The sequence below is a fragment of the Pelodiscus sinensis genome, chromosome 15, assembly GCF_049634645.1.
Source record: "Pelodiscus sinensis isolate JC-2024 chromosome 15, ASM4963464v1, whole genome shotgun sequence".
Taxonomy (NCBI): domain Eukaryota; kingdom Metazoa; phylum Chordata; order Testudines; family Trionychidae; genus Pelodiscus; species Pelodiscus sinensis.
This window is the reverse complement of record NC_134725.1, coordinates 31,644,236-31,658,295: the sequence shown is the minus strand read 5'-3', so window position 1 is coordinate 31,658,295 and position 14,060 is coordinate 31,644,236. Positions and strand designations below refer to the sequence as shown.

Here is a 14,060-nt window from a genome sequence, read left to right as displayed (position 1 = left end):
GAAACATTCATCTAGACCGTCCCTGACAAATGTCTGTCTAACCTGCTCTTAAATATCTCCAGTGATGAAGATTCCACAACCCTCCTAAGCAATTTGTTCCAGTTTTTAACCACCCTGACAGTTTGGAAGTTTTTTCTAACTTCAGGGTGGTTAAATACTGGAATAAATAAATAAATTACAGCAGGAAGAATTTGTATTTAATATTATGAGAGCCTGCTGTATACTGCAGCCAGTCAGTCTGTTCAGAACCCCAACTTCCAAAATAAACAATGGCCTTTGCCGCAGAAGCCATGCAACTAAGAACAATAGCAACTGCTCCACACAGGCCTGGTAAGAAGATTAGTTAAGAGTCTTAGGCCCTAGACAGGATCTACCACAGCTGTCTGTCTAACGCTAGTTTAGGAACTATCACAAAAGGGTGGAAAAAATCCTCTCAAGAGGGAGCATCCTCAATAGAGGTTGCAGACTCAAATTCTTAAAGGGTTTACATGGGCTAAGCAATTCAGGAAGCTGCTTTCTGCTGGATGAGGGCTCAGTATTCTTATTGAGGGAACCTTATGTTTTATGCATGAAAACGTTATCACCCCTAGTATACATTTCTAAAAGACCTGCTCTAGCTGCTATATGCAGTTTCTTTGCAAGGAGGCTTTTTATTTATTTAAAATTTATTTTAATCTGCTGATTTTTTAGCTATTTTATGACCACTCTCTCTAGCTGTATATGTTTAAAACAATGAACTCCTCGACAGCTCCAGCCCCTGCTTGTTTCTATACATCTGTGGCAATTAAAGCAGAAGTGGTAACTACTGCACAATATTTCAGCTGAAATGAGAACTCTAAAAAAAAGAAAACCCCCATAACCACATTTGATCAAGACATGACAAAGAGGAAATAAAAACTGCCTGGCTTTAAATAACATGCTAAGATGAAGAAGGCTTTTCCATCATATTCTACAAATGGATTTTATACTCCCATAGAGATGAAACCCACACTCCACAATAAGAATCAGGCTTTCACCTTTATTCCCTGTTTTATCAGAGCTCATCTGCTGATCACTCATGAGCTCCATGGAATAGCACTTCACATTTCAGTGTCAACACAGAAGTGCCATGGTAATGATCGAAAATATTTACATATTGCCTCACTGATCGGTTCTTTTGACCATCTGGCTAGTCTGCATTTTAAAAAAGGCTTTCAAAATACTGTACATATTATTTTTTAGTGGATTCTTGCACACTTAGGTCCAGCTACAGCACCACACGAGTCCATCCCTGCTGCAATTCTTAATCCTAAATATTAAAAAAATTGAACATTTACAAATTTCATCCCAATTTTAGCTGAAATAATAATTTACTTATTTACTTCACTGAAAAAGGGTGTCCAACTACCAGAATGAATTAATGTGCCCTCTTAGCAACAATGTCTCATTTTTAATGAGGCAAATTGTTTCATCTTTTTGACAACTGAGTGAAATGAAAACATGTCATCTAAGTTTGGCACAACTTGCTCACTTTCATTATTTTACACATTAAGAAATATTTTATAAAAAGGTTTTTTTCAAGCTGCAAGAGCTTGTAGGCAGCTCAAGAAAACTGGGCCCCAATGTTGCTATTTGTATATCAATAGCATCTCATCTAAAGGCACCCCCTGAAATGTAAGTCTCTTTGTACAAACACCTGAGACACATAAGAGCTCACAATCTAAACAAACAAGACAGACAAAAAGTCTCAGAGAGGTAACCACCTTATACAGTGTGATGATCTTTTGTGGGTAGGACCCACTTATCAGATGACCTTTTTATCTCATGCATCATCAAGATATTTTTAAAGACACAGAAAGGAAGCATTTGCTCTCATTTTGCAGTTGGGGGATGGGAGCACAGAGAAATCAAAAATTAAAACCTAAAAGTAAAATAAAGGCTACTGTCCTGAGACACAATAACTTTCTATTTGCTATGACTGAGGGAAGTCAGCTTTCCAGCATATTGTACAATGCTTCGGATTTCCTTTCCCTCGTTGCCCCTATATTTCCTTAGACCAGTGGTCTCCAATCTTTTTGCACCTAAGATCACTTTTTAAATCTCAGGGCAAGCCAAGATCTACCCCATCCCTTCCCCAAGACCTCACTCTTTCCTTGAGGCCCTGCCCTCACCATTCCCCTCATCTCCATCATTTGCTGTCCCAAGCCCTTATTTACTCTTACTGGGTTGAGACAGGAGGTGCGGGCTCTGGGGTGGGAATGAGGGATTTGGGTGTGGGAAGGGTAAGAGGTGCAAGCTCTGGGAGGGAATTTGGGTGCAGGAGGAGATGCTGGCTTGGGGAGGGAGCTCCAGGCTGGAAAGTGTTGGGATCAGGTGGAGGGTTGGGGTTCTGAGCATGCTGCAATGTGGATGTGAGAGTGCAGGAATTTGGGTTGGGGAAATGAGGGGCTCAGGGCATTGGGGGTTGGGTGTATGATGGGCTCGAGACACAAGTTTGCAGTATGCGGATGGTGCAGGAGAGTTGTGGTGGAAGACTGGGGATGTAAGGGGGCAGGAGTTAGGGGATGTGAGGAGCTCAGGGCAGAGGGTTCAGATGTATGAGGGGCTCAGGGCTGGCCTCTATGTAGGGTACAGGAGTGTTATGATTCAGCGGCCAGATGGGGGCTTGGCTCCAATTGGGGGCTTGTTGGCCAGGCTTCATTTAAAATAAAATATTATTTCCAGTGTCAGCATTGTCTTTATTATGGGAGGGATCGAGAACCTGTTTTGGGTCAGAATCACTGACTCACAGAAAAATCAGTCGGGGACCACACAAGTGAGATGCAAAAAACGACCCTTCCAAAACTCCCCAAGCCTCACTAATGTGGCCCCAATTGAAACACCTCACTCCCCAGGTACTCCAGCCCCATGGGGGGAGGGTAAGGTAGGTAGGACTGAGGATCAAGGCCTCAAGCCAGATTAACACTTCTGGGGTTCCAAAGTTAGTGGAATGTGTGGGGACCCTCTACGCTCTGAGGTGGAGCCAAAAATGAGGGATCCAATGCATGGGACAGGTCTGCCAGTGAGTGGGATAGGGATGGAAGTGCAGAATCTGAGTGGAAAGTAGGGTACAGGAGCAAGTTGGGGGTAGGCGTCTGGCCAGAAGAGAGGGGGCAGGAGCGGGGTGCTGGTGGGGTTTGGCCGGGGGAGGGGCCAAGGCACTGGTGAAGGTCTGGCCAGGGGGAGTAGGAGCAGTTCAGCTGGTACCAGGGGTCTCCAGGAACGAGGATCTCTGGGGCAGGATCTGCAGGCAGCATTGGAAGAAGCATACATGTGGCTTTTTAAAGAAATCCAGCTGCTCCGGGTTCTGCGCCGCCATCTTAAACTGCCTCCTGGCGAGCACAGGGAAGGAAGTGAAGACAAGAAAGCACATGTGCTGTTGTGAGCAGGGGAAGAGCGCGCGCTTTCTTCTTCCTTCCTTCCCTGTGCTATCTGCCTTCCTTCCTGCAGCGTGTGGGGGGAAGAGGCGGGGGAGAAGACGTTCTGAGTCTGTGCGCCAGATCTCAGGAAGCATGCTTTTCAGGAATATGCGCTGCTCCTCCCCTCCCCACAATAGCATGCACTCTTCCTGAGAGGCTGGCTCTGTCACAGAGCCGCAGGACCTCCCCCTCATGCCACAGGAAGCCGGAGCTAGCTCCACTTTTACGGGAGGCTGTACTGCCAATGTGGGCTCCTTGTTGGGGGTGGAGGGAACAACAAGGGGTCTGGGAACACTGCCTCGCAATTGACTGGCTGTACCCGCAGTCAATTGCGATTGACTGGTTGGTGACCACAGCCTTAGATCCTGTATTAGACACGCAAGAGATGTTGAACTTGTGTTTTTCAGGCAGGGTTAGCAGTGATCTCAGCTACATTTCTTCCCTCTCCCAGATATAGTAGTAGCAGATAGCAACAATTTAGGAGTCAGTCCAGCTAGCCTTCAGTCACCAAAAGTGACTAAAGTAGGAACAATATCAGACCTTAGGAAGCTGGCTTTAAATTGGAATTATCCCTGAAAACAAACAGCTTTGGTAGGATTTGCATCAGAGTTTTAATCATATAAAAAGCTGAATGTTTTGCTACTTAAATCTTTGCTAAAAAAGCTTTAAATATTTACTCCACTCATAGCCAGTCAGATTAACATGCGATGGCTGAATAACAGGTTGCCAATTCAGCGACTTGATTCTGGAAAAAAAGCATCTCACACATCCCCTTTCTATCCCAAGTTTGTGGTTTAACTTCAGTCTGTTATTCAGGTATGTGATTCTACTGTACAACTTTCAGTAGTCTTATGTGCAACGTTAACATCTGCCTTACAGATACTACAGTAAAGGGTGTAGAATAAGAACCTGATTACAGTACATTGAGAAATAAATGAACAGACCTAGGTCATGGCTCCTTTTGACACAAAGTTTTAAAGAGTTTAAATCATTTATGGTAGGTTTCATGAAGGATTTCATAACAGTATAACCAAGTTATGCACAAAATGTTAATTATAAATCTACTACAAGACCTCTTTCAAGTACTTAGTAGAAATACTAAAATGCTGTTCTCTGAAAAGCAGCTATAAAACTGACACGATGGGGTTTCAAGATTATTCTCTGGTTGACTCCAGCTAGGTCAGTTTACAACCCAGGAGAAGTATTTTCTAATTGCTGCTGCTGCACACTCAACTTGAGATCTAAAAGCCAAGATCCACCTCAGATCATCAGCAGTAAAAAAACTGCTAACACCACTTACATGAAAACGTTATTGATAATGCATAAGATAAAAAAGAATCCTGACCTTTCAGCTCTACGGTGCTAGCAAGGAGTCAAAAAAGAGTATTGTCACTAATGCAATCAGGTATGGCTCAAAGACAAGCAGGTACTGGTAGAAACATGCTTTTTTTTTTCTTTTTCTTTTTTTCATACAGCCACATTGCTCACTATAAAAAACCATTGACTCTTGCAATTTTAATATTATTCCTGTAAAGCATGTGTTAGGATTTGTAACCCCATTTTGAAAATCAGAAACTCTCCATAGCTTTTCTCTGAAAAAGAACCCGCAACACAGAACAACTCCAGTGCCTTACATAGGGCACATTCTGCTCTCAGAGTTACATGTCAGCAGCTCTACCGAAATCAATAGGGTTACATGTTTGTAACTGAGGGAAGGACTTGGAATGCTTGCGGAAAGGAATGCCTTGACTGCAAGAGAGGTAAGCACAAGTTCTGGCATGATCGTCTTTTGAAATAAACTACTGCTCCTAACAATGGGCCATATCATCCTCTAATGCAGAGAAAGCAGCACAAGGAAGCTGATTCCACGGGAAACTTTACCTTGAAGAAATCTCCTCCTGTGACTGTTCACTATGGAGAGACAGGGTTCCCCCTCCATAAACGTCCAGGCATCCAGACATCTATGCTGAACACAGAGCCCAATGCTTCTATTCCCATGGACTCTCCCGTGACAGCTGCCAGAAACTCCCCTCCAGAGCATATCATATCATGCTGCGTAAGATGATGCTGGTGGTATTAATGTTATTTTATGCAAGAGAATCTCCATGGGGATGGAGGAAGAGGGATATGCCCTCACCAGTCATGGAGCTCAAACCCTTTGACATGCCTACAGAAGAAGCTTCCATAGGGTCAAGGGGAAGGAGAAGCATGTAACAGAATTAATGAATCTCTGTGGTGAAGTCCATTGAGTATGGCACTTACCTCAGAATGGGAAGCAATGTTCAAAACATATTGAGCAGTTTTCCTTACAGCACGGTTAAAGATCAGCCCCCCTAATTTAATGCAGCTTTTTCTTCTCCAAGCAGTAATGATGCATTGCCAGTTCCCTGGTTCAAATAATATCATTATATCAGTCTCTGGCCAAGGAGCCTGTCAAACCAAGCTAGCAAAGTATGCAGAGTTAAAAACTCACCCTGTAAACAAACAAAATGACAAAATATACGTGAAGCTAGAACAGAGGCTTGCTACATAAGAGCTGCAGTGGAAAGGTTAATGCTTCAATTAGATTTGTTCTAATATGTATTTCTACCTGGCAGTTGTTGTGTGTTAAATAAATTCTGTCATTGAAAAGCCTATTTAGGGGAGTTTACAGAAGAGATGGTGCGCTTTAAGTGTCATTCTAGCTTCACAAAATAGCTAGAGCATATCATAGCCATGCTAAATGCTTATGTGGGTACCATTTTTTTAAGTATTACTTTATAATGGATGCAATTAAAAACTACACAAGAGTTTACTTTCTCTGTGATAGCTAAATTTGCTGCACTATTTCAAAGTCTAAGAAGGAGAAAAACAGCAGTAGATTCAAATACAGTCTTAACATCATTGTAAATGTGGCATTTAACACATACATACTTCTCTGAAACAACCCACAAGCATAGTGCCTGTTGTGCTGTTCATATGGGACAACAAAATGCACAGGATTGAGGCCCAAATGCGCGATCTGCCAGAAATGCTCAACAGTTGCTGCCTCTATAGGAGGGAACAGGAGCCAGAGATGGGGGGTGCCAATGTGGGGGGAGTCAGTGTGCAGGGAGAGCGGGGAGCCAGACAGGGCGGGTTACCACGAACAGGGGCTGCTGGACTCAGCATGAGCTGGGACAGAGCAGTCATTCAACATGCTTCCTTTTCCTAAAAAGGGGCTTCTTAAATTACCTAGAACTACTGAATTTAAAATAATGCAACAGAAATTCCCATTTAGAAGAAAAAATAAAAATACAATTTATTAAAGTCCAAACTTACAGTAATTTTTTGTAAGCAGATGTAGCCCCTAAGCATAAACTCACATAGAAGGGCAGGCACGCTATTCTTTACTTCTGAGATGGCGACAGTCCTGCCAGCTTTCCCAAGAAGTAAATTAACCCACTGACTTCAACTCCAAAACAGCAGTCAAGATTGTGACTCATTGAACCAGCCCTAAATCAGGTTCCTGGTGACTAACTAATTCAAGCCACATTGGGTAAGCTTAACAGAAGTTACCCAGAGCTGTACTATAAAGACTACAATCCTCCCATATCCTTTTAAAGCACTTAATAGAATTAAATCCTCATGATACCTCCAAAATCTTGCAAGGACCTGACTCTTCCCATACATCTTAGGATAATGAGGCCCTTCTAGTGGTTCTCTACAGTGAAGTGCTTAGGTGTGCCAAGGTCTTCCATATGGTTGTACTGTTACATATGTCCACTTTCTAAGCAGGGCATTGCACTGTTGGAAAAGATGCCTTGCAAGGACATAGTAGTATGGGTTAAATCAGATAATATGCTTGAACTAGTAGCTAAGGATTAGTTATGTAAGCAGCAGTAATCCAAACAAATTATACTCAGCTTTCCTATCCATGAAATTAATTGCACTCACTATGACAAAATTAAAAACTTTAAACCATTAACTCTTTATTATCTTTTATAACCTCTCCTGATGTACAAGAATGCTGGGATACGCCTTTCTAGATTGCTATGGCACACCATTTAGGACATTAACCAATTCTCTGTCCTTTTCTTCTACGGTCACTAGGCTTATAAATTGGCTATAAAAATTCACTTTGAGCAGGAATCTGATGTAGATGATCTCAATTATGGAGCTAAACTGCTAAGTCACTCAGTGGGGGGGGGGGGGAGAGATAGCAATGAGTCATTGCTTATATTATTCAAGGTCTCTCTCCAAGCTGCCTAAGTGCTGTTCCTTCCCTGTGGACATAACAGTTATAAAGTCTCCTCCTGTTAGTACTCTCAAGACACTGAGCACAGCTATCTAAATACTGTACAAGGCCAAATGGAATTTCTGTAACTCTTCCAAAACTACCCAGGATACCTGACTCTTTCCCTCTCCCTCCTCCGCTCCCCCACTTCTTCCATCTTCCTCTCTGGGTGAAATCTGTCATTGTGCAGATCACAAGGATTCCAAACCATTTAATTCTGTAGCTCTTTGTGCCCTGCAGAATGGAAAGGTTTTACTTCTGGCCACCGGAAGCCAAAATCATTCACGATAAGACCCAGTGTATTTTCACACTATTTACCAGTTCTCTCAGTGTAACTCACTGAAGAGCCACTATTCAGATAGATGCACATATTAACCCCAGTGCCCATGTTACTGATAAGTAGACATTTCAGGAGTCCTCTGCACTGACTATTGGGTAAAACTCCTATTGACTTTCAAAGGAGCAAAGCAAGGCTGATGCTGAATGTATTGAAAATCCCACTTACATTATTAAAATTGAAATAATTTTAAGAAAAATTACTGTTTGCTGTTTATGTTGTTTGTATACAACTAGCACCATACTTAACTTAGACCAGTGGTCCCCAATGCAGTGCCCGTGGGCACCATGCCGTCCACCAGGCCATTTATGTGCGCTCACGGAACTATCTGGGCTGGCCCCACCCCCGAGCATGTGACACATGCCGGTGCCCGCCCCAGGCGCATGGGCAGCCCCTGCCCCGGGGTCACAGCATGTGCCAGTGCCAACCCCGGCGGCACAGCGCGGCACATGCCGGTACCGGGCCCGGGCAGCCCCTGCCTGGGGTCACAGCACATGCCGGTGCTGCCCACAGGCGCACGGCGCATGCATGGCCCCACCCCATGAGCGGCCCTGCCCCCGGACATGCGGCACGTGAGCAGCCCTACCCCAGGCGCCCGGCAGCCCCAAAAGGTTGGGGACCACTGACTTAGACACTGAACCTAGACTCGTCAGATACAATTTCAGATTCTCCTGCCCTCATGCAATGTTGTTGCACTTGAATTCCCAACACTGCCTGGGAAGTTATAAACAAATGCAAATTTTATTTTATTTTATTCACTCCAGCTCCCTGCCCAGTTTTATGACTATATTTCTATTCATGTTGGGATTTTCAAAATACTTGTTTACAAAAGCTAAAATCTGGGATGGAAAAACACTTTTACTAATTTTTGTTTTTTAATTAGAAACAATGATTGAACTCCTCTACAGCTTTCAAATTTAGAAGAGGAAAATTATTTTTAGTCATAAGAGAAATTAGAGAAAATGCATAGCTTAGGCCAGAATCATCCATGCTAAGACCTGGGTCTTTTTCAAATAAGAACTATGCATTTTGGATAGAAAACTTAAAACGAAGAACTAATACCTCTCCACAAGCTGAAGATACTTCTGCAAAGGAGGGGGAGGTTAAAAAGAAAAATGAGAGGTTAAGAAATATCTCCCTCTGGATTGTACTGGTCCTAGAACAAATCATTGCATTCTCACAAATTCACAGTAATAGTCATGCTAGATTCCGAAAAAAAAAACCCAGCTACCACACTGTACTATAAAGAGCATCTCTTGAATCAGGTCCTCCCATACTGCTTAAGTGTCACATACATGTTAACAAACTGCTAAGTAGCTATAAGATTATGTCAATATAACTATAAATAAGGCAGATTTTTTTTTTTTTTTACTAGAGTCTGTAAATTGCACCAAATATCTCTCTGGGACCAGTTCAGTGGGCCTTTTTAAAAAATGAGACTACAGGCAGTCCCCGGGTTACATGGATCCGACTTACATCGGATCCCTACTTACAAACGGGGTGAGGCAACCTCGCACTAGCTGCTTCCCCCCAGCAGACCAGGGAGACGCGAAGCTAGCGACCCCCCCCCCAGCAGACCAGGGAGACGCGGAGCGGCTTTTTTCAGCAGACACCTCAGTTTGAGAATAAAGGACTGAGGGAAGTGAGGTGTGGGAGAATAAAACTGAGCTCTGGAGAAATGTTTGGCTAGAGTTTCCCCTACAATATGTACCAGTTCCGACTTACATACAAATTCAACTTAAGAACAAACCTACAGTCCCTATCTTGTATGTAACCTGGGGACTGCCTGTATATGGAATATGTGATTCTATTTGAGAGAGAAACTCTCAGAAACAATACAGATTTCACATTAAAAAGACAAATCAACAACATTTTTAAATACAAAAACATCCCCCAGTCACTTGCAATTTTTTAGCATTTCTCAAGAGGTTAAAACACAGTCTTTCTAAATTGGTTGTTGTTAACTAAAATTAGCAATCGCATATAACTCCCACATACCAGATGGCAAATCACAATAAACGTTTGAGCTGTTCAATGCACAACACTTGAAGACATTCAAGCTGTCCAAAGAAAATCCAAAATAACGCAGATATTATATCAGAAATTATTGTTTTGGTGAAAGATGCCCATTAAATTAACTATAATCCAAAAATCATTCAGAAGTCTTCATTCAGCTCTCAGTAACTCAAAGTCATTAGAATTACTCCAGTGCAAAAATTACTGTAAATAAGAGATTTAGAATCAAAGTGTATTAAGACTGAACAATCCACCCCTACTCAGCAAAACAATTTAGTATGTGCTTAATTTCCAATGGATTAAGTGAGACATAGGTAGGCACATGCATAAAATGTTTTATTCAACTGGATTCCAACAACTAGCTCAAAGCCTAATGAAATCAACAAAAAGGCTCCCACTAATGTCAACTGGCTTTGGATCAGGTCCTAAATTAGGCAACATTTTCTCAAACACACACCTCAACATAATTTATCCAGTTTTTATGTTCCAAGTTACTTAAAAAAATTAATTATACCAGGTAGATGTTTATTTACATAATTCTTGTTTCTTGAACACAGATGCAAAAAAGCTATATTAAAAAGATGAACAGCTGCTACCATATGCTGTTTAAAATGCCACAAAAAGCATCTAATGGCCACAAAGGAAATAGTAAGGAAATTTAACATTTTAGTCATGCAGATGTCCTAGAATACTTTCATTAAGGTGGTATCAATTGTACTTTCATTAAAAGTTAGCTATAGAAACTAAAATAAAATGAATGCATATTCACATCTTAAGACTGTGCTCTATCGAATGTAAGACACATTTCAAGCCAGATTTTTAAACCCAAAGTCTCAATCATTAGCTTACATCGCTTTTTCTGGCTTTGTCTACACTTAAAACTTTATAAAGCTTAGTCACATCAGCACTTTAGCACAGCAGCATGGTCACAGCAGGAGCACTCAGAGAGACCTCTCACAGCGATCTAAGTAAACCACCTTCGCAAGGGGAATAGCTAATTGCATTGTGAGCGCAGCTCCGAAAGCACTGTAGCCCAGTTTACATTGACACTTTAAGCACTGTAACTTGCTGCACTGGGAGTGTGGTGTGTTTTTTCACACTCCTGAGCCAGAAAGCTGCAGCATAGTAAAGTGCCAGTGAGATCTTTGAGATGCTATCATGATCAGAACATATCAACAGTATTGTAGAATAGCAAGAGGGGACTGGTCTGCAGTCATTCTTCTGTAATGCTCAGCTATTCACTTCGTATTTCATTCTGAGGTTTCTCAGATACCCAGCAACTCAAGGACAAGCCGGTGAACTGTTCAACCATTAAAATAACTAGCCATACATATCTATTGAATACTTCAGGCACGAGATCTGTGAAAGGACAGAATGGTGCATTTCCCAAAGCGGCAGTCTGCTATTCAAGAGTGGAAAAAAATCACTTAGAAGCTAGTGTTATGTTTTGTAACACAATCAATCTTCTTCTATTACTGAGGAGCACAAACAAGACACAGCAGAAATAAACATGATAAAAATATTGCAGAGGATCAAAGATGTTGGGTGGAAATTGCGCTATTAGCAATTAAGGAAGGAGGAATTTTATGAACCCACATTACCCTAATATGAAATCAAGTCAGTGCATATTAATTACTAAGCCTGGGTGCTTACAAAGACTGCACAGTCCTACTGACTTTAATAGGACTATTCACATACTTGGAGTGGAGCACATGCATACATTCTGTTACAAGATCAAGACTCTACAGAGATGGAAGCAGCGAACAGGATCTTTTTTTTAATGTAGCTATTATATATGTATAATGTTAACATTAAAAAGTCATGAAAAAGCCAAAGTAGAATGAAATAAAATCAGTCCATCTACAGGAGGCAGCATGAGTCTCTGGAGAGGGCACTGAACTAGGAGACTAGAGAACTGAGTACTATTCCCAAGTCTGCCATGGATGTGGGGCATAATCTTGAACAAGTCAGTTCTCTTCGGTCTTCCCATCTATGGATAGTAATGCCTTAGCCTCTTTTGTGAGCAATGGATAAACAATACTCTAAAGCAGGGTAAGGCAAAATGAGACCTGGGGCCTAGACTGCCTAACACTTTGACCCTGCCCAGGAACTGCATCTCGCCTCTTTCTATTTATATCCTGCTGCCTGTGCTACTCAATTTGCAGGTGGTAGCTCAGGCAGAAGGATCCTATTTAAATGGCTCAGGAAGGGGCTGGAGCCACAAGCCCTTTAAATAGCGGAAGCAACCTGGGTGGCTGCCAGGCAACGCAGTAACAGCAGAGACGGAGCCATGAGCCCTTTTATATGTTTTTAATTCAAAACCTCTGGCCTTAGACAGCTTCGGTGGTAGGCTAGACCCCAACCATGCCCCTTCCATCCCATGCTACGCTTCTCCTGAGGTGGAGCAAGTCCATGACCACATACCAAAATTCATTATGTGCTCTCCCCCCCCAAGGAAATTTATTGCCCACCCCTGCTCTAATGCATTGTTATTGATGAGAACTCGCCAATACTAGAAATTCATTCCTCATAATCCTTGTAAGGTATGGAGAAACAGCCAGCATTGCTCTTTCGAGCCCTTTTGCAAATTGTTGCATAGAGGGAATTTCCCTCTCCTTCCATGTAGAGGCTCCAACAGCCAAATAACTAGATAACCATGTCCCTGAAGGAAAAGCTCCTTCCACCTCCCTTCCCAGAGGGGAAGTCAAGTCAGATTGCAGAGGGAATGGTTTAGAAGAAAACTGCTTAAATTACAGAAAGGATGATTTTAGGTTAGATGTTAGGAAAAACTTATGGAGCACCTATCGAGTTTATGGAACACTGGAACTCCTTTGGAGTTTATGTATTCTTTTGTCATTGAAGGTTTTTAAAGAAGGCTAAACAAACAAGTGCCAGAAAGATATAGATAATACATATTTCATACAATATTTCATACACATCAAGTACATGAACTACCTGAAAACTTTCATTTGCTCGTTTGAATGAAGAGACAAGTATGCCTGCTACCTTGTATTTACAAACACAAACATCTCCTCAGATAATATATTCAAATTCAAGGCTAAAAATGAAGAGGAAAACCACTGTACACAAGTTGCCTGCATATAAGAAAAAATATCTCTATTATGAATTATTTGAGATCATGAAATGTTCATCCTTTCTGTAAAACCATGTTGTTATTGCTGCAGCACTTAAATTTGTTTAACAGTCAACCTTCCTACCATGCCGCCTCATTTGCATAGAAAACTTTTGAGAGCAAAACACCCTATGCGGGGGGTGGGGGGGGCTTAACACAGAATAGTTCTAGCAATGCTCAGTCGGAAACAGCAAGCGACTTGTATTATGGTTACAGCTTGCTTTTGTGCATTTACAGCACAGCCCCTTGTGTTGCTAACGATAGCACCAGAAGAAATCCATTTTAGAAAGGCTGTCAATGCAAATAAAACAATGTTCCGTCTCCAGGACAGAACCGTACGTGCGTCAAGTACATTTTTAAAAGAAACAACCTCCCTCCCGTCTCTCTGAAAGGTTTATTTGTAGCAATAACAACAAGCCGAGACTTGGATCTGTGGGCACAGAAGTCACCATTAGTGCCTGTGCAGCAGGCTGAAAAGGTGGTTTCTTAGCAACACATGGGGTAAGAAGCTCCCGCACCCACTATTTGGTCAGGCTAATAAAACAGAACTGACCAGCTGGAGAAAGAGAAGTAAATCGTATCCTCCCTCTCCCAAACAGCTGGTGAAAGTCGCGCCCTGCAGGGACCCACACTAAAGCCCGTGCAACTGAGTGGAGGGAGGGACACTCTTGTCCCCAGCCCCGGGATTGGGTTTGGGATTGGCGCCTGGAGGACACACGCTATTTCCCCCTGGGGGCCATGCACAGCTGGGGGCCTATCTAGCCACCTGCTGCCCCCTCTGCCCGACTCCCCCCCCCCCGTCCCGTGGTCCCGCTGGGGGGGATGAGCCTACAACGCCCCGTGGGGACCCAGCCCCGAGCTGCGCCACACGCCCCTCAGCCA

At 42.6% G+C, this 14,060-nt stretch overlaps 1 protein-coding gene across 10 annotated transcripts in view; it reads right to left on the bottom strand.

Annotated features, from left to right (window-relative positions):
* The window catches only part of PITPNM2 (phosphatidylinositol transfer protein membrane associated 2), a 263,306-nt gene that overhangs the window by 248,917 nt on the left and 329 nt on the right, over positions 1–14,060 (bottom strand). The gene's annotated exons all lie outside the window — the stretch shown is intronic.